The sequence below is a fragment of the Aulonocara stuartgranti genome, assembly GCF_965226115.1.
Source record: "Aulonocara stuartgranti genome assembly, chromosome: 7".
Taxonomy (NCBI): domain Eukaryota; kingdom Metazoa; phylum Chordata; class Actinopteri; order Cichliformes; family Cichlidae; genus Aulonocara; species Aulonocara stuartgranti.
This window is the reverse complement of record NC_138945.1, coordinates 20,391,029-20,412,594: the sequence shown is the minus strand read 5'-3', so window position 1 is coordinate 20,412,594 and position 21,566 is coordinate 20,391,029. Positions and strand designations below refer to the sequence as shown.

General features: G+C 40.2%; 1 protein-coding gene across 1 annotated transcript in view; it reads right to left on the bottom strand.

Annotated features, from left to right (window-relative positions):
- hcn1 (hyperpolarization activated cyclic nucleotide-gated potassium channel 1) overlaps window positions 1–21,566 on the bottom strand; it is a 72,226-nt gene that overhangs the window by 39,256 nt on the left and 11,404 nt on the right. The gene's annotated exons all lie outside the window — the stretch shown is intronic.

Here is a 21,566-nt window from a genome sequence, read left to right as displayed (position 1 = left end):
TTAGCCCGTAAGTGTGTTTCAATGCTGTGAGCTGGAAAAGGTGTCGGTGCTGGTGTGGCTGTTTAATCAGAGCCCGAAAGTTTCAGAATAGAAAGTCATCAGCGGGGTGAGTAAGCATGTCTGCGGCGCAAAGCGGTTTCATTTACGTCGGATCTGGCCGAAGAGAATTGACTCACGCCTGGTTGGCTGTGGCTTTAATTCAGAGTTTCTCATTAGCATCAGAAACCCATTACTTATTTCCAGGTTAGTTATTCCATAATCTTCCTCACACCGAAGCTCAATCTCTCCTCCCGCCAGCCCCCTGGTTCGTTTTGCATAATAAACCTGCCCCATTCGCCAGTTTGTTGAATTGAGACATTTCAGGTAATTACCATCTATTTTAAGTTCATGTCTTTCCATTCCCCATACATTACCTGTTCTACCTATTATACATATAGTCGCTTCGCTTGTTTTTTAAATGAGAACTGATGAACTTTTTGTTTCGGGGGTTTCCTTTTACTGACAAATGTTTACATTTGTATATAATACAAGAAATCAAGGATTTTCAGGTAAGTAAACATATATGTACAACACACACCAGTATCTTTATCTCTATATCTAAAACCTTGGTCATTTATGGTCTTTTTCTGTCCTTGTGTGCACCTAAACACTAACAAAAACACTACTACTACTGCATATAATTTAGTTCCAAATAAGCCCAAATAAGATCTGCAAGAGCATGGACTTCAGGCTGTGCTGATATGAACCAGTTTTGCCATTTGTATGCAAAATCATCTGTTAAACCCCCACCACCACCAAACCCCAGGTGTTTTAGAGGCTCTTTTAATCTTCCTCTCTCCACCCCGGTCTATTGTGACTGCCCTGTAACCTTTCTGAATAAAGGACAGTGTCCGCACATAGAACAGAGGAGAGAACAAGAGGCTGAGCTGGTGCTCAGATCCCTCTATGGTTCAACTCATCCATGGGGAGATATAGTGCACTGCCATGAAAGGCTAAAATTAGCCACTAGCTTACAGGACGGCTGTCTCAGTGCACCCAGTGTCTCTTCTGCTGCCTATATCTGTACTCTTATTTTAGCAGAATTCGCTCTCCCTCTGTTATGTGCGCATGCATATTTACATATAGCCTGATGACATAATAAGGAAAGCGACAGAGCATAAGGTAGCCGTGAAGTGATAAAGGTATCTATTTCTGGAGGTGCATGCTCCTGAAGGATTGCAACAAGACTAGAAAACAGGAAGTAGTGGGCCCTGTTTGAATTGCAAATGACTCATAGGCAGAAATAGGAAAAGGCTGATCACTCTCTCTCCACTTTCTTTTTTCAGTTAATACATAAGCAAAAGAGTGAAAAATAAGGATGAAGTTTTTTGGGTACATTTCTATGATGCGCGAGGGTTACAGGGAGGTCTCACAAATTCCCAGGGACAGTCTCACTTTGCTGGGAAGCCTCTGTGACCTTTGGGTCACGCTGAGTCAGAGAGGCTAGAGAGGAAATGATGTAGATGCTCATTAACACAATGTGGAGTTTATTTGGGTTTGCATTGCAGCGGCATCACTTTGAAAAGCCTGCAAGCAGCAGGAGGTAGCCACAAGGCAGGAGTGGGGTTTTTTTGTTTTGTTTTTTTCAAATAGGGTTTTAAAGAAGAGGCTGCAGGTGTAGATCGCTGGTCAGGTCACCAGATTACAAAGGATAACCTTCACTGTGATGTGCAGATATGTAAGGATAAATTTGAACTGTGTGAGATGGTTCACTGAAGCGCACTCTGCTAATACAAACACAATGTCTCCATATTGCCTTTACAGAGTGTTTCTCATAATTAAAAGAAAGCATTTGCACATACTCGATCATCCAACTTCTCTTTTGAGAATTAACTGTGTTGGACAGCCTCTTTCTTTCTTTTTTTTGTGGTAATCTGTTGTTTTATCTCACTGTAAGGCTTCTAAGAAAACATGAATTGTATCAAATTGGGCAAAGGAAGGAATGCGGAGAGTGTAGGTCCGAATTTACATCTATTTGACTCAAGCAGACAAAGAAAACACACAACTTGCAAAGCTTTCATGTAGCACACAGCCGGCCCCTTGCTCAGGATATGTGTCACAACTAAGAACCATGCGCTTCAATTTGCTAATATGCACCTACTCGATCACCCATCAGCAACGTTCTGTTTCGTGCAGTCAGCAGTGTGTCTGAGCATCCCGCTGATGGAGAGGAATGATTAATATATGCCTGTGTTCTGTTCAACGTTTACTGTAAGGGAAATCAATCCAGATCTAAAAATAAAAGCAACAGAGTTCTGACAACAGCTGAACAGCTGGTCAAATAAATAAAAAAGTGACTACTGCTGAGGACTTTACTGTATGGCACGAGTTATAAAATGTACTATGCAATCGTTTATCATTGTGGCAAGAAGCAAATTGATCCTTTTACTAAACTCTTTAAAAATGCTTCAACTTTTGTCAGACCAGCATTTAAAAAGTCTAAATTTCTTCTTAATTTTGATAAATCAGCCAGTGCAGAGTGGTTACAGATTGTTAGCTCAAGGCTCAGTGTCTGCCATTTAAGAGATAAGTCTGTTTTCACAAAGACTCGAAGCCTATAGTGTAGGTTTGTTTTCAGTACTGGCCATTTATTTCTATTTTGTTTGTGTCTTGCCCTGCTAGAGGTTTTTTCCTGTTAAAAGAGAGGTTTTTTTTTCCCACTTCCGCCAAGTGGCTGCTCATAAGGTGTCCTCTGATTGTTCATGTTTTCCCTCCATTATTGTAGGGTCTTTACCTTACAATCTAAAGTTCTGATTTGGCACTATATAAATAAAATTGAACTGAATGTAAAATGTTTGAAAAATGTTGCTCCAATAGCAACATTAATATAAAGTTTATTCTGTGGTTTAAGACAGTTTTTGCAGTTCGGTGGCAGTGAATCGCTCTGAGATAAACATTTGAAACCAAATTTAGACTCAAATCTGTCATATGACAGATCCGAGTTCATTTTGAGCAACTATAACGTTTTCATAAACCTCGTGCACAGGAAAGGTAGAGCTGACACAGAGCCAAAAGCATATCCAATGCTCTTGTTTGGCTTTGGCAAAATATAGGCTTGGAATTAAATGCATCAAGCTCAAATTTGACTGGGAATTAGGGCATAGGTCAGCATAATCCTGTAATACATTGGAGAAAAACAGCCAAGATTTGATATGATAGTGATAGAAAGTCACACGCTAGCTCTGTCAAGCCAGTAGGTCGCTCATGCACTTGGTCTTTCCGCATCCTTTTGATGGGTTGTTAGAACAGAGCAGAGAACATTTTGAAACTTTGCAGGTATATTTTTATGTAAAGCAGCATGCTGATACATAATACTGCAGGGATTAAAATTCAAATCAATGTTGCCCACAAGGTATGGCACGAAGAGTTTTTGCTTATACAACTGCGAGCTGTCTGGTGGATGTATGCACTGTAGGCAGACATTTTGAATCCTATGCACAGAGAAGAGAGCATGCAAGAGAATTACTCATCACCAAGCATCAAGCTGTGGGCCTGAAACACGCAATTACAAACTGTTCTTTATGCATCTTCAAATTGGACATGAGTGACCTCTGTTTGAGGTTAGCGAGGATTAGCATGGGACTAATTTGAGGAGATTAAATCCACCACTGGCTATTAGATTGAAGGATAACAAAACTGCTTCCAGGAAAATCTGGAATTCTCCTGCTTAGCATCATCTTGTAAATCTCCTGCTGGCTCTCTTTTGGTTTTGCTTAATCACGAAATTACAGTTGAACTTGGATTCTAAAAAATCATACCGGGACGTAATGAGAATTCACTGGGAATTTGCAAGTTTCCTGTTTTCTTTTACTGCCTTTCCTCCTCTGAAGGCTAAAAAGCTTTTGCCCGCTGTACTTGGTCTACTTAAAAAAAGGCAACAGCATGTAAGGCTAAATGAGAAACATTCTATATTTTCTATGGCAAAAAAAACATTTCAATGCCGGTCTGTCTCTTTCTGAAAGAAAAGCAGCCTGCTGGAAGTAATCATAAATCCCATCACTGAAATGTGCAATGTGTAATCACATTGGTGTAAGTATAGTTCAGCAATAAATAAATATAAACAGAGCTGGCATTATTTCAGAGCTTCAGGCAACATACTGTATGTGCTGGGACGCTAATCAGTCAGCAGATCTGCTTATCATACAGACTGGGATACTGTGTAAGAGGAGAGGAAAAGCCTTTCTAGCAATGTTGTGCTTGTAACTTGGTTCTTGCCAAATCATGCGTGCAAGTACATAGGCTGCATAAAAAGCTCTGAATCTCAATGCAGAGGAACATTTAGGTAATGAGGCCCAGCAGTAATTAGGAGACAGAGACTTAATTAAGAGCCACATAGTGATCAATAGGATCTTAACACAGGCAGAAAACAAGCGATGATCTATTAATATAGTAAAGGACCCCCTAAACCATCATTGCTTCTTCATCGCAGGCTCTCATGCATGCATTTAAAACTAAAAAAATAGCAGCATTATCAGTAAAATTTATATAAACTGTTGAAGGTAAAAAGTAGCATTAAATAGAAATTCACCAAATAACCTGGTAGGTTGTTTAAGTAGTTGTTATTTCCAACTGATGCATGCAGTTCATCTCTAAGCTATCAGTAAAGACAATAGACAAAAGATTATTAAAAAAAAATCACAGCCTCAGTTACTCTTCCAGATATCGATTTAGTTGTTATGAAAACAAAATATTTTCACCATACGGACTCATCCCACACAGGCCCTGACACACTTAGAGAAGCCGAAGTGTTTCACATAAAAACAAGTCTCAAGAATCATATTGAACTGTATGATTTTAGAGCAGAACTGCAGTAATAACTGCACACGCAGACGTTTGCAGCTAAAACAGTGACACCGTGAATCAGAATTGTCTCCAATTTGAACAGGCCACTGATATTTTTTCCTCTTCTGGAATCACAAATGTTCTCTTTTTATTCCTGTGCACCCACTCTGATATGATTTCTGCAACATATTTCATCTACCAATGCTTGAATGTACCCTCATGACCTCAGCAGATGCAAATTTCTGAGCATCAAATACAACTGCTAACGTGCCTCAAATATCACCAGTGAATGTGTGAAAGCGAAGGGCTCAAACTGGATGTGTGATATCGCAGAAGATCCTGATGCTCTTCCTCACCTCGCAGCTTAACTACCAGCCAATCAGTGGACACATTTAACTAGACAACTCTTCCCCTCGGAACTTGTCGATCACATCTTTCAGTCCAAGGAGATCTTCCTCACGGGAACGCTGCTGATCATCTGCTCTGCTTTCCAGCGTTTCTGTGTCCGTCAGCATTATTCTCTTGTTCTTCCACTAAGCACATCACACTTCACCGCAAGCCGAGCTACTTTGCCCGCTGTCTCACCCGCTCTGCGTCTATTTTGGTCGTGTGAGCGTGATAACCTTAACACTTCTGTTCTGCCTTAATCTGCGCTCTACCATTCACAGATGCATTGGCAGAGGCAGCGTCCTCCGGGGCAGAAGCTCACAGACCCGCAGGGATCAAATTTATGATCTTCTCTGCGTGGACAGCATTGGTGATCCACTCTGTGTGCTAAGCCTTTTTTTTACTGTAATTATATAGACATCAGTCCCAGAGTCTGTAGGGATTCACGTATGCAGTTAATGCATGCGCATTCTTCTAGAAATTTCCTGCAGGGCTTATATTAGCCTGCTCTGCGCAGGACAGGTATGGTGCATTAGGACAACAAGTAAATGTATTTATGGATGAATGTTCTATTGATTTGTACCTGTAACCTGAGCAGTGGTAACAAAATAACATCAGCTCAGGTCTAATAAATCATGTACACAAACACAAGCAGTACTTATAGCTCGGACAGCAGCACCAGTGCATTTATAACTCAGTGCACTCGGTGCAATGAGAAAATTGCTGGGAAGTGAAAGAGGCATGTGTGGACATATTGTCCAAAACATGTTAGTGCCCTCAAGAATAACCGTTTTCCCACATGACCCATTTTTAACGTCATCTGTTCGGTTATGCAAGTCTGTTGACAGTTTCACTGCATCATTATAGGAATCATCATTACGAAGTAAGGCTGAGGGAGGGAAGAAGGAAAAAAGAAAAAGAAAAACGAGCTGTGAGCGGACAATGAGCTGACAGAGAAGCGTGCATCTTTCACACAACAATCCCAGGCCAGAAATAAAAGAAGAAAATACTAATGCTGACATAGTATTAATCTGTTTTGACATTGACCAGGACTTTTTCTCATTCAAATTATCCCAAGGAGCAACTCTCCAGAAATGAAAGCGCACAATGCAGCAATGAAAGAAGAAGCTCAGTAGAGGAGCATTTAAACCTCATATCCTCTGTATGTATGTGCACAGCATAAAGTAGGGTTTACTGCGATTCATTTATGGTTTTTTTAACACTGTTATACAAGAACGTGGGCGGGCTTAATTTTATTAAATTGTTTTATTGCTTCAGAAAAAATAAACTTTTTTTAAAGGAGAAACTACAAAATGATTGTGCAGTCAAATATAGTTCCTGAAAGCAGTGAAAATAGAAATATCTGAATTGACAGATCAGACTTTTAAGAAAAAATCTAATTTAGTCAAGACAATCTGAGCATCTCCGTAGATCTGCATTAATAAAGGCTAGACTGAAAAAGAAAGAAAGAAAGAGGACTGCAAGTTTTTCCTTTGTGCAAATGTCACAGCAGCGCAGTGAAAGAGAGACAGAGAGAGTGCTGTAGTCTGAGTTGTGGTTGTACTAAGAAGGTAGTCAGGGAAGATTAGTGCTCATATGAGATCAGGAGGGATTTGACTGGATTGCACAGGGTGACCCGCTGTGCTCATGTAAATATCAGCAAGATGGACGGTATCACAGTGTGCATCGAGGTCACACCCGTCCCGATACACTTGGGGATGGAGGGGTGGAGATTGCCTGGTGATGCAATTTTAGACTGATTTTTATATATTTCTTTTTAATCATCATAATCAAAGTTGCAGCTGAAGCTTGGTTAAAAAAATATGATGGCATTAACAGTGTGTGTCTTTTCGGGATGATTGTTTTAGGAAGAGAAAAACATAAAAGAGGAAATCAGGAAATGGAAGAGTGAATGCATACACCCTTGAGGGCAGTCTGATGTTATAATTACTCATCTGACTAGCAGTGGAGCAGCATCATACTAACTAGTTCCACATATCTCTTGACTGCATGACTACAGCTGACATGCTACATATAGTCCTGTCCATACTGTAGCCATGGATTTGTTTACCGCCATAGTGGTTCCTCCATGTATGTGCTTAGATTCACATAAACAGCTGGATTTCAGCACATGAGCACGTCATCATGACAGATGGATGAAGGGTGCTTCGCTAAGTTGATCCACCGCAACATTAGCTCTTGGGAAGTGAAACCCTAATGCCTCAGTAGTTAGTAATCAATTAATTTGCACACAAAGCATCATTACAGGATGTCTGCAATGAGTGTCGGTGCTTGCCTTTAAACAATCAAGGGATCGTTACGCTCCTCATGCAGAATCAGTCAATAACAAACAGGTTTATAGTGATTGGTCAATTATTCAATAAGTTGGTTGATAAGGACGAATATTCTCAAACCATTTTGTCAATCAACCACTTATTTTTCAAGCTGAACCTTTGATGGTTCAGGTTTTGTTTTATTTTTAGTCATGAAGGCTTAGATCACAGAACAGGAATTTTTCTTTTTGTTACTTTTGTTTCTGGAGAAAATTCTCAAAAGAGCATCAAATAAAATGAACATTTTTGCAGTCGAGTGGATCGTAAAAAAACCCAAACAACTGCAGCTAATGACACTCTTCCTCTTGCCGATGCAACGCTTGCAATATCAGTGTGTGTGTATATATATATATATATTAGGGGTGCAACGATACTCGTATTGATATTGAACCGTTCGATACAGTGCTTTCGGTTCGGTACGTATATGTATCGAACAATACAAATTTTTAATTTATTTTATCAACTTTCCTTCTGACGATGCTGTCTGTGTTGAGCGCTCAGTGGATCTGCGCTCGACAGTGCAGCCTAGGCGGAGTAGTCGAACGCAGATTCACTGAGCGCAGGGCAAGCTAGCCAGACAGAAGCTAAGCTCCTTGCAACATGGCAAATTGAACCTCCCCCACCCTCATTCAGATCTGGCGTTTGGAACTATTTTGGTTTTCATGTGACGTATGACCCTGAAGGTAAGCGAGTCATGGACTAAAGTAAAACAGTATGTTGGATGTGCCACGCAATGCTCAATTACATTGGTGGGAACTAGTGTGTTAGCGCAGTTAGCTCGTTAACGTGTTGGCGGTCCAGCCCCATGCACGGGGCTCGTTAACTTGCCGTGTTGTGGCGTTAACGTCATTTCAACGAGATTAACGCTGACAGCACTAGTGGGAACACAATGAATATGACTGCACATTTACTCCAAAATCACCGATGGGCAAAGACAAGTGGAAGCAGACAAAAACAACAAGCAGGCATGCTACAAACTTTACCAGAGTCATTTAGACAGCTGTTAGCACAGGATTCTCCTTATGGGGACCTGATATGTTTAATATGCTGCTGAGAATATAGCCCAGAAGAAGCGTATAGTATAGCTTTATTTTGGAAAGAGCCATTTCTCTGTAATAAACTCTCTTTTCCAAAGATGAGTGATTTCTCAATCAGATAGATTTTTTTTATTACTTTGTTGTTTCAGCAACATTAAATTTAAAAACTGTACTTTTGAGTTAAAATATATATTTATAATTTTAATAAATGACAAATTAAAAAGGCATGAACATTTTTTTGTATCGAAAAAATATCGAACCGTGACACCAAAGTATCGAACCGAACCGTGAATTTTGTGTATCGTTGCACCCCTAGTATATATATATATATGTGTGTGTATATATGTTGCTGAAACAAAAAAGTAATAAAAAAAATATATATATCTCAGGGCTCGCAAAATTTCAAAATCCCTGGTAGCCCTTCGGGCAGGGACTCTTCAGTTTTTGGTAGCCCAAAATAAATTTAAGTAGCCCGAATAAAAAAGAGAGCAATTTTTTGATTGATGTTTTGTTTCCTTTACAATATTATACATTAAAGTATAACATTGTATAATTATATAATATTAACTTCTTATCTTGTGCGCGTTTTTTATTTTGACAGCGAATGCGCACCTGCGGACCACTTATGTGCACCCCTGGTTATTTAGCTCGTCATATTGCAGCCACAGAAATTCTTTTGTCCATGAAACCATAAAGCTGCACTTTCTTTTTGCCTTATAGTCTGATTTGTCATAACTTTTCCGTTTTGTGATCACTTCTTGGTCCCCATGTTTGAAACAACCACAAGAAGCACAAGTTGATTGCACGCGGTCACACTTGGTCATAGCACCGTCTCCAACCACTGTTTTCCAGTGTGTGACTATAGCATTACGTACCAGGCATCTCGTCTTTCACTGTGACCCTGGATATGTCACCAAGATACTTCCTACATGCACAGCTACAACACTACCAACCAGTACTCAAAGTATTCTACTGTATTCCTTACACCGATCACTTGCGCCTCTGTTACAGTATTCCAGTAAAAATACAAACCTATACATTAATTGCAAACCAAGAAAATGGAGCTAACATGTGTGTTTTTCAACAGCCACCAGGATCTTTTTCTGTTCTTAAGTAGTGTTTATGTCTGAACATATGAAAAAAGCAAGTGAAAATGAAACAAAACAACGAGTGACAAGAAAAACGTAACTGTTCACATACAAACCTTGAACCCTTGTACCTGTGCCTGAAAAAATGGACTTTGTTGCCCTTATAGAAACACTGGAGACACTGTAGTATGGCTTACAGCACATGAAGTGCGTTAGGCTGCAGAGACAATCAACCAGCATAGATCATTTGGAGGATTCTTGATGTGTCATGTGACAACTTTCTGTACTGTGCGCACACTGCAGAGGGAAACTAGTCTCCATGAGGGGATATCCCATGGGAAAGGACAGAAGATCAAAGCTGCTTTCGCTGACAGCTTTTTTCTACTCAGAACTCTAGAGAGGGGTAACAGAAATCAGGACTTCTTTTTTGCTAAATACTGAAATACGATGTGTTTTCAAAAACAAAATTATGATAAAATTATGGGGGCGATCGTGGCTCAAGAGTTGGGAGTTCGCCTTGTAATCGGAAGGTTGCCGGTTCGAGCCCCGGCTTGGACAGCCTTGGTCGTTGTGTCCTTGGGCAAGACACTTCATCCGTTGCCTACTGGTGGTGGTCAGAGGGCCCGGTGGCGCCAGTGTCCGGCAGCCTCGCCTCTGTCAGTGCGCCCCAGGGTGGCTGTGGCTACAATGTAGCTTGCCATCACCAGTGTGTGAATGTGTGTGTGAATGGGTGGATGACTGGATATGTAAAGCGCTTTGGGGTCCTTAGGGACTAGTAAAGCGCTATATAAATACAGGCCATTTACCATTTTTTACCATAAAAATAAGCCACAGTTGTTGGGATAAAAAGCATCTCTATTTCACTGCTCTGGTGCTGCTGTAACTATTATAAGAAGAGTATGGTGTTTAAGGTGATTGGAAGTATTAATTACTATGAATTATAACCAGAAACAGCTGGTAGTTTGAAAATAATACACACGTGATTCTGTTTCCTGTCGCTTTCAGTCTTGTCGTCTTTACTGTGCAGACATGTCCGTTCATATCTTATATCAAATAAAAGGCTGAGCTGAGAGACGGACTGTCAGCAACAGTAAGAGATGAAAAGAGTCAGAGTATGCAATAAGCAGAAGTACTCCCGACGGAGCAGTATAAAACATTTTGAACATCGTGCACAGCTTACAATGACACCACGATACAAAGCGACCTGTAAAACCAGCCAGCAGTTGTTGGTTAAGAGATGTTGATGTGCAGTATGAAATACAGATACATTTATTATGGATATTCCAGATTCAACACGTATGGTCATCCCCATTTTCAGTTTGTCTTATACCCCAGTGAGATAAGCGAGCTTGTGCACTATCAGCACCCAGACAGGCTGTCCTTGAGCCTCTGGAGGAGCAAAATGAAGGACACCAAACAGAAGACACAAAGGTCATCATGCTCCAGAAGGCTCGTCTGGGCCTGCATCTATCAGGCATTCCTTAAATTGCGACAACCAAAAAGGTCATTCAGCTACAAAATAGCCATAACAGAAAGTATATAATATTACAATTCACACAAAAGTAGATTTTATTACAACACTTGGAAAACTAACACCAACACACGTCGCTGTTAAGTATCAGTCAAATATCTGTAGGGGCTATTAACGGCCCATATTGTGCCTTTTAACTAATATTCATCTGTGGTATTGCAGTAATTGCAGCACATTATTAGTTTTACACATTACAAAATGCTACAGATCCTGAAAGCAAAACATGTGCAGTGTGTCTTTTTTTCCTGTTTCCATCCCTGCAATCCCAACTGGTCACAGCACAGCACACAGTGTCCCTCCCTGGATCTGGTTCTGCCAGAGTTCTTCCTGTTAAAAGGGAGTTTTTCCTTCCCAATGTCGCCAATTACTTGTTCAGAATGTGTTGTCGATAACTGTGGTTTTTCTCTGTCTTTCTCTTTACCTTACAATATAAAGCACCTCGAGGTGACTGTTTTGTAATTTGGTGCTCTATAAATAAAACTGAATTAAATTTTCAGTGTGATGGTTCATTATTTTGATTCAGTTTTCTGCCCTATTTGCAACTCATCTAACTTCACTGCTTCCTAGGCCCCCTCTCCCTCCTGCTGTTCTGTTTATGAGCTGCACAAATTCATTATTTGATACTGCAGGAATAGGGATGGCTATCGAAACCCGGTTCTTGTTGAGAACCGGTTCCCACAGTTTCAATTCCTTGGAATTGTTTGCCATTTTTGCAAACGATTCCCTTATCGATTCCAGTCGCCCTGAATGACGTCACCGCATTGCGGAGAGAAGATATAAAACAAAGTTCTAAGCTAATCGACCTTAGTGTTCTCTTTTTTTAAAAAGAATTGATAAGAGAATCGATAAAGAATCGAATCGTTAAACAGAATCGAAAATGGAATCGGAATCCATCCATCCCATCCATTCGCTTCCGCTTATCCTTTTCAGGGTCGCGGGGGGCGCTGGAGCCTATCCCAGCTGTCATAGGGCGAGAGGCAGGGTACACCCTGGACAGGTCGCCAGTCTGTCGCAGGATCGAAAATGGAATCGGAATCGTGAAAACCTTATCAATACCCACCCATATGCAGGAATGACACCTTGTGTATTTTTTATTTACAGAACCCATGTGTTGAAACCACATATTTGCCATAATCCCTCTGTTTTTATATGTATGCTGTTAAATATGTTATATATGTTATGTATGTTGCAGCATATTGTATTCTAACCAAACCTCTGACTGATTCAATGAATCTTAGCTCTGCCGCAGAGCACTATACATTTGTCTGCTTTCAAATCATTGAGCCTGACAATTAACTCTGTACTCTAAACCATATGGTCTAGCAATTTACTGGAAACAGTCTACTACAGTTAACAAGACCAACTAACAACAGAAGGAGTAATGAGAGACTTGGCAAAGGGGAAATTGGTTAAATCTGCAGGGAACAAGGAGGAAAACGTTCTTTCAAGCGCTGCAATCTGGGATTTTCCACCCTATGGGCCAAGAGCGAGCTTCCCTCTGTGAGCTGAGCAAGAACACAGTTCAAGGCACATTACATTCAACGTCAGAGCTTTGTCTTAAAACAGAGAGGACAAGAACACAGACAGCATGGAGGGGGAAGAAGCACTGTCCTTCATTTTTGTTTGCTTGACAAAATTGGACTGGAGGAGTCCATTAGGCTATTGTGTGGGACTTGACTTGCTTGTTTGTGTGTGTATTTGTGTGTGAGAAAATGGGAAGAAAGAGACGAAGCTAAGAAGATCCCTGTCTGTGCAAGGGAAGATCATTTAACATGTTTAATGTCTGAAGGGCTCAAGCTCTCATTTAAGCGAGTAGAAGGCCCTCTGCACACAAAATATGAAACGTGTGACAGGCACATTGTCACACATGAAAACACGTGACAGAGCTCTTTTGCAGCCTGCAGCCTACGACACCCACACACAACACAAAACAAGTCTGCTTCGCCTCCAGAAACCTAGCATGCTCTGCAGTACAAGGTGGAGTTCACTTGTGTGTTTATGCCAGTGAAAAACAAAATGTGTGGATCCTTCAATAGCAAGACACCCATCCACATGCTATGGAACACGGTTTGATTTGGATAGTCCAAATAAGCATGTGAAAACACTGTAGGCAAGAATTCATAGAAGACTGAGAAGAGTGTTCTCTGGCTAAATGGTTATCAACACTGGACCGAAAATATGCACATGGTTTAGAGTCGTATCCAATATTGTTTGTTCAAGCACTTAATTTAGCTAGCTTTATTATAACCAGACTTGGGAATTGTATGGCCCCGAGCTACATCTGGTCCATTTGGTTATCCCTGACCGGCCTGCATGAGGTCAATGGCAATTAAACATAATAAGTGTAGTTTTCTTATTTCAGCCAGCAAACCCTCTTTGATAACTCCTCCTCACAGAATGGGTTACTATTTGGGTTATTTCAAAGGGAAATGCTCTTTTTTTAATCAATTATAAAATAATAATAATAATAATAAACTTTATTTATAAAGCACACTTAAAAACCAAGGGTATGCCAAGGTGCTTAACAAGTAAAATAGAGTATATGAGGAGGATAATAGAAATAGGACCAAAGCAAGTACTAAATATGCAAGCAGATAACTGTCACTAATACATAGGAAAGCAACAGGTACAGAGCAAACAAGAATTTAAATGAGCATAAAAGTGCGTGATATAAAATCATAAAAGAAATATTAACTAGAGGGAAAGGCAAGATTGAATAAGTGGGTTTTTAATCGTGATTTGAACAGTGCAATGGAATCAGATGCGCGGAGGTCGAGAGGAAGGGTGTTCCACAGTACCGGGGCAGCCAGAGCAAACGCACGGTCACCCCGAGACTTCAGTCGAGATCTGGGTTGGGTCAGAAGTAGTTGAGTGGCAGATCTGAGTGTTCTAGCAGGAGTATGTGGTTTGAGAAGTTCACTAAGATAACTTGGCGCTAATTTATTAATAGTTTTGAAAGTAAGAAGTAATATTTTAAATAAAAGCAGGTTTGTGCAAGCGGATGCAGCTTCACTGTATTTGAATTAGCACAAACTTTAATGAGATATCTCGGTTTGCTAACCGTGAAGGTTGTTATTCATTTAATGCAGAATGCAGAAGTTTTTAATAAGATATAGACTGAAGACTGAGATAAAGCAGTGTGCTTAGTTTGTGGATGACAATTTAAATCACTCTTGGGACTAAACATGCAGAGCAGAGTTAAAACTTGGCTAATGCAGAGCAAGAATGTACAGTTAAACCTTTACTAGCAAAGCTGCAACAAGGACTTTTTACCAAGTTTCACACATCCAGGGACGCAGCAGTCAAGACCAGCTCTGTGATTTCCCATAACAACAATAAGCAGTAAGCATTTCACTGATGGGGAGTTTTCCAAAGTGTAATGCGCTAACATACCCCGCAAAAAAAGAAGCATTTGAGAACCTGCCCCTCTCCAGGCGAATCATAACAACGTGGCTCTAGGATATCAGTCTCTTTTTAAAAATGTTTTTAAAAAATTCTTGATTTTATTTGAAAAGGGACCGTGTACAATATTAACATAGATGTTGCCACTTGAAGCATTGTACCAGCGTTAGCTTAAATTTAAAATCCTTCAGCTTCAATTTTACCTTTTTCTACTTGGCTCTGGATGAGATCTGGGGTTTCCATGACAGCTCAGTGACTCCTCTTTGTACGTGGGATAACCAAAGAGTTTATTAAGGAGCTGGAAGCAATGCATGCCGTGAAAGAGACTACGAGAGGGAGTTCATGGAGTTAACAGCATGTTTGCTGGGGCTAGTGATAAAATGTTGGCGCACTTGCTCCGCTGATTTCACATTTCAGTCACTTAAATGTAGCATCTTTTCTTACCAGTGGCAGTTTATAAAGAGATAAAATTGATATTGAGCAGAACTGAATTAATCTCACTGGTACCTTACTCCACAATCTAAGTTTCCCAAATGAGTTACCCACCCCTCATAAACACAGCATTTGGATTTACAGGATGTAGCTATTTCATGTTTATGTTGCCTTTCTTCATTTGCATTAATGCTGCAAATGCTTTATGGTCTATGTTTTTAATTCAATTCATAAAAACAATAGCACTGCCATTTTTATGTAATTAGTCATCAATTTAGCCAAAGTCTGCAGAGTCCATCGGCAACATGACTTTATTCTGACCATGGAAAATGCATAACAGAAGATTGAGCTAAAAGAGCCACTGTTAAGAAAAGAGAAAGCATTAAAGCATATGTTTCAAGAGGCCGAACCCTAGATCCAAGCAGTCCCTAGACTCTCATGTAACAATATCCTAATGCAGACTAGAAATGTCCAGTCAAAATGTCATGGTGCAGTCCAATGGTGCAGTCACAATGAGCATCAGTTTTATCAAAGCTGCAATACGTGAATCTTCTGTTTTCAAATGTCTGTTAAGCTAATGCATTCATCAATATCTTCAGGGGCCTGATCAACTAGCCTCACAGCACATCTCCTCCTTTACTTCACACACAAGCTGTTTCTTAGCTGCTGGCTCAGTTTGATAAATGACATGCACAGAAAACTATGATGCACCATATAAAGTATGCTGTCAAAGTCTTCCTGTCCTGCAGTGTCCTCGACCGAACCTATAAGCAAGAGCAGAGTGTTTTTGTGCTTTGAAAATCAATGCCCCCTGTTCATCTTGGGACATTAAATATAAACAACCAGCTGTGCAGCCTTGGCAATGTTTGCTTCTTGAGTTAGCCCAACAGAAAATCTGGGCTAGCTCACACCTGCGCCACAGTTGGAACATGTTCACGGTTCAACTTCCGCCGCCTCAACTTTCAGTGGTGCTGTCACTTTTAAAGCTTTAATGCTGTTAAATTCATCTCTATAAACAATACTATTGTGCACGTTTTCCTATTTTTTATTTGCAGTGATCCTATCCATGCTATTGGTTCATCAGCATTAAGTATTATAAAAATACTGTACACTGTAGCAATAGTTAGTACAGCATCCATACATCAGAATCCTTCACAGGTATGAAATACACATATAAAAATGAACACATTTGGTAGATATGACACAATCTCACAACAATTCCCAGACTCTCACATCACATCAAGCACTTGTACATCGTCATCAGCCAGTACCTTTGCTCTTTCACAGAGGAGAGAACCGCAGCTGTCCCTCGCCACTATTGCCTGCGCGTCCTGTAACTAAGAGGATGTAATGAGGATACGCTCCTTTTAATTTTCCTCCAGTAAACACTGTCATAAAAGGATTGTATATCTTCTTTATAGATTCATGTTGTCTTTATTTAAGATAGTTGCTGACAAACTGGCAGACGATGTATCTTATCAGAAGTACTAAAAAACACATTACTGCATCCAGTTTAATTTCTCGTTCACCTTGCATAATCGTTCATCTGTAACTACAGAAAAAAACAGGGTCAGTACAATAATTGTTGTATATAGCATTTGTATTCTATTTTTATCCTATTGTATATATTATTTTATTTTATTCTATTGTATATAGTATTTTATTTTATGCTATTCTATTGTGTACAGTTGTTTACAGTATCTTATCCTTATTGTATTCCAGTGTTCTCTCATTTTTGCTATATAACTTTGCACTGTCCATTTTCTGCTGTGACAAAACAAATTTCCCACGTGTGGGACTAGTAAAGGTTATCTTATCTTATCTTATAAACAAGCGAACAAAGTATTAGAATGGAAAGCTATAACCCCCACCGCCCCACCCCCGGTGCTTTCCTCTATTTGTTTCCTCTCTTTTTCTCTTTATGATCTCTCTTTTAACCTCACAAATGAGTCAGCGCTTTATGATTCAGCACACTTTCAGTGTGTGTGCGTGCGATTATGCACCTGTGTCCCTGCATGACACCAGGGCAGAGACCTTAAGGCACCGAATACTTGGCATTGCCTATTCTGAGACAGGTGAATCGGGTCCACGGGACTCTGCAAACACAGTCCCACTAATCTGCTTTGGCACCAAACTATTTGTTTCTATCGTGGCAGACTACAGTACACAATGGCTCACAGAACACTACGGCCTTTTTCACCTTACTGTTTCAGTACCTCGTGTCAGTTTCTATTCATCACTAAGAAGGTTATATCTTAATTTTCAGTGCCTGTAGCACTTAGTTCAATATTCAGCTGTTTATAAAGAATCCTTTATCTAGCAAAGATGCCTTCTTTTTTTATGTTTCATATGTTTATTTGGAGATATTAAACACATTTAATCAAATAAATTGGCTAATATTTAATTTTTGAAAGTTAAGCTGTTTTCTGACTTAATACTTGGCATGGCTGTTTGTTTGTGAGCCTGTGTTTAATTTACTGTGCATTATTTGAAGTGAGCTACAGACAGAGGTCCGATGATCTGCTCTGGCTTTAATTTAGCATACCGATCAAACTGAAACATAAGCCACTGATGTAAACACAAACTGACAAACATCAGTGCGTTCACATATTTTGTCTGACGATGGCAGGGTATAAAAGGGCATGCTGTCAGGCTGTCATACAAATAGCATGGGATATTTCAGTGGAGACCAAATATAGCCAGGGAAATGTAGTTAAAGCCTCTTCTTCAGTGAACTGGATACTCGGGTCAGTTGGCTCACATTTTCTCCCATTTCAGATCAATTTACCGACAGTGAATTAAGCACCTTTGCTTAGGACGACATCTCTATCCCTACAGGCAGATTCTAATTAATCAGATCACTTGCATCACGTTCTGCAGTCATCTGTAGCAGATACTACTGTTTTTGTTTTTAAAGTATGCAACTAAAAAGCCTGAACCAGCAGTGTTTGCAGATAAAGTGCATTATTAATAATACCAGGTTAAATGTTTTTAGAAGGCAAATAAAAGGACAATTTGACTTATTCAGTAACACGGATACTCACAGAAACAGGTTGTACTATTAGTCTGTGACTACAGTGACGACAAAGTGAAGGTGCACATGGGAGCTGACGCTTCCTACAAGCAGCTGGTTAGTGTCTCAGCACTTGGACGCCATCAGCCAACAGATCAAAGTAACAGAAGAGGAGAGGGAGAGGCTTGAAGGCAGCTCAGGGCAGCAAAGTCAACGCTGGTCATGACATATGTGGATGCTCAGCACACACGTGTCAACAGCAGCAATCCAGATGCATTACTAGCAAGTACTGAAAACATAGATACTACTATATAGTCTCCACTGTACCGTACACCACGACCCATCCTTTACTTATCCAGGTAAAAAGTATCACTGAGATTAAAATCTCTTTTCCAAGAGAGACCTGGCCAAAGAGGGCAGCAAAAGGTACGACAAATACAACACATACAAGTTGGGGGGGTTTGTGCTAAAACTGAAGCCTATTTAACCACAGATGTAATGGTTATTTAATATCTTAGGTCACATAACAGCAACAGGAGTAGTGGCAGTTTTGTTTTCATAATACAACCAACAACAGTTTTTTATTCTATTTTAAATGTACAATAAACAATAAATATTGTATGACAGATGTTTGGGGGGGGGGTTTGTTTTTGTTTTTGTCTGGTACCCTCAAAAAGGGTACAGTTCCCCTTGGGGGATGGTATGTTGCCACAAGCCCAACCTGAGCCCTCCTGCTTGAGCTGGGATCTGGCGGGAGGCCTGGTGACTGTGATAAGCCAGATGTGGCACTGGGAGCTCTGGGGATTTTCTACAGCAGTTTAAAAATGTTATCCTTTTAGTCTCCTTTTGCATTTTCATTAAATAAAACAAACTAAAACCAGCATTGAATAGGATAGTATATAAATCATTTCCCTGTAATACACGTCATTAAGATCTGTCTGACATTAGCACATATCCAAAGGTGCCAACATTCTGAGAGAGCAAAAAACAAAACAAAAAACCACTACTGTGACTTTAAGGTCATTGGGATAATTAGCTCTGTGTCTGTGAGGGCATGAAGTAATAAGAGAAACATAAGAGAAGCAGGGTTAGAAATGAATAGGAGCAGGGGGCAAAATGCCCTTGAAAGTTAAAACAAAACAAAAAAATCATGTGAAATTAGGTGTAAAATAACCAGATAACTCTTCTCATTTCTCAGTTGTTAAATTGTTAATAATTACACGTAATTCCCTAATGAGGCACTATAGTTGAGAGGTAAGCTAGATGACTTGTAGTTTTCCCAATCCTCTGTTTATGGGAAATAACGACCTGTAGGATTTCTTAACATCATGAATGGCACAGTGCTGAATCAACCAATCACGTGGCAGCGCCTCAGTGCATTTAGGCACGTGGACAAAAGCAGAGCAGAAAGTTACATTTTTAGCTCTGCACTTTTTAGCACTTATGTGCAGAGATGGGCAGTAACGCGTTACTGTAATCCGATTACTTTTTCCAAGTAACAAGTAAAGTAAGGGATTAATATTGCAAAAAAGTAATTCGATTACTGTTACTTTCCAGTAAGCATGCCGCGTTACTGCGTTACTAAACCGTGATTTTATGAGAGTGTCTCATGACAAGGATGTACGAGTGGACAATATGGAGTGCAGGAGAGATTAATCTTCAAATCTTAGCAAGCACCGAGCACGCTGCCACAGGAATGTAACAAAGTAATAAATTAACTAATTCATTTTGAAAATAAGTAATCAGTAAAGTAATGGGATTACTTTCTTAGAAAAGTAATTAGTAACTAATTCCTATTTCAAGTAACTTGACCAACACTGCTGATGTGAATGTATGAAAGATCAGTAGTTACTTTCACGTGTGTAAAAAGTGCACAAGCTTCCCTTTGGTTGGTCCCCACTCAGATTGTTTGAGCACACAGAATTTACTGCTCTACGTGACCTTCACGCTGTACACTGCAATTTCCCTAAGTACTGCACATTGTAATAATTATGTTTGCACATGCACATGATGAATGATTTAGAAAACACACAGAGAACCAGACAACTGGATACAGTACAAACAGCAGCATGCACTCTTGAACAAGTAGACGTCTTTTCAGCTACCAAGTCTTAATATCTGTTGCCATGAAACACTAGTAATGGTATTTTTTTTTTACTATTTTTTATTAATTTTCTTCCATCTTTATTACATTTCCAAACTGGCACAGGCAGAGTCATCGAAGTGGAGTTTATAATGTCTTTCTAATGACTGGCAGTTGTGCGAGTTGTTAAATAAGACACGTCAGGTCCTGACTGGGTCCTAATACTGTAGCTGTTCAACTGTTTTACTGCAACCATAATACCCGATATCCACCAAAACTGCCTGTATCAGGATCCTTCTTGCCACAAGCACTTTTAATAAAGGAAAGTGGAGTATTTACTGACAAATTACACAGCTAAATCATTCAGACATACCTGCAGGTGACTCCAAAGACTCATTTTTTATATATTAGATACAGTTTCAGTATCGATCACGCTAAATGGGAAAATTCCGCTCTGAACTAAAAATGAAGATTTTAGGAGGGTAACAACCCTAAAGAATAAGAATAGGTTTTCTCTGATAGAGACCGTGACTAGGACATTAGCAGTGATGGAAAAGTGAAAAAAGACTGAATGGCCAGCCAGCACTGGTGAAATAACAGCCTCCTTTACTCCACAGATGGAGGGAGAAGATGGTGACAGAGTGAAGAGGGCGGGAGGGAGCAAAGACCAGATGAAGGAATGACGGATGGACATACAGTTTGGAGGATGACTTATTGTAGAAACTGACTGAATAACTAGTTGGGTCCATCCCACGGCTGACGTAACGAACGTTCACAGCTTGAAAATCTTTGCAATGGCAGGAGACTACATTCGTCCCTCCATTAAAGCTCTAATCCTGCATCCCACACCTAACATGTTACGACAGCTTGGAATGTTTCCACCGAGTGCCTTTTCTTCCCCTCTCGCATCTCCAGTGGATGTGTTTGTTTCGCCGTTGTTTTATTATTCGGTGTGCTCGTTTAATATGGTTACAGCGAAATAAGTAAATTGATGCAAGCTTCATATACTAAACTATCTTCTTAAGTGCACAGGGGTTGGACATGTCTTAAAGAAAGACAACATGCCGAAGGAGGACATGCCGTGCGAGGGAGAGGGTGAGAAAAGGCATGCAACTGGGGGGAAGGGGGCGAACCAGAGGGAAAGAAGGAGCCACGGAGTTTGATAAGCAGCGAAACGATTGGAGGCAAAGACGAATGACGTGAGAGAGATGAACTGAGAGTAGCGCAGGCCTGTAAGCTGTGCTGTTGCAGCCAGGCATTATGACACATCCCTGTGTACTTTGTACTGCACTGGCTGCCTGCATCCTCACTGCAGATTCTCATTAACCTTGCAGCACTGAATATTTATGCTTCTGTCCTGGTCCAACGTTGTCTCATCCTCCCAATGTATACAAGTCTGCAAACTACGCTGAACCTCACAATCAGCTTCCCACATAGTG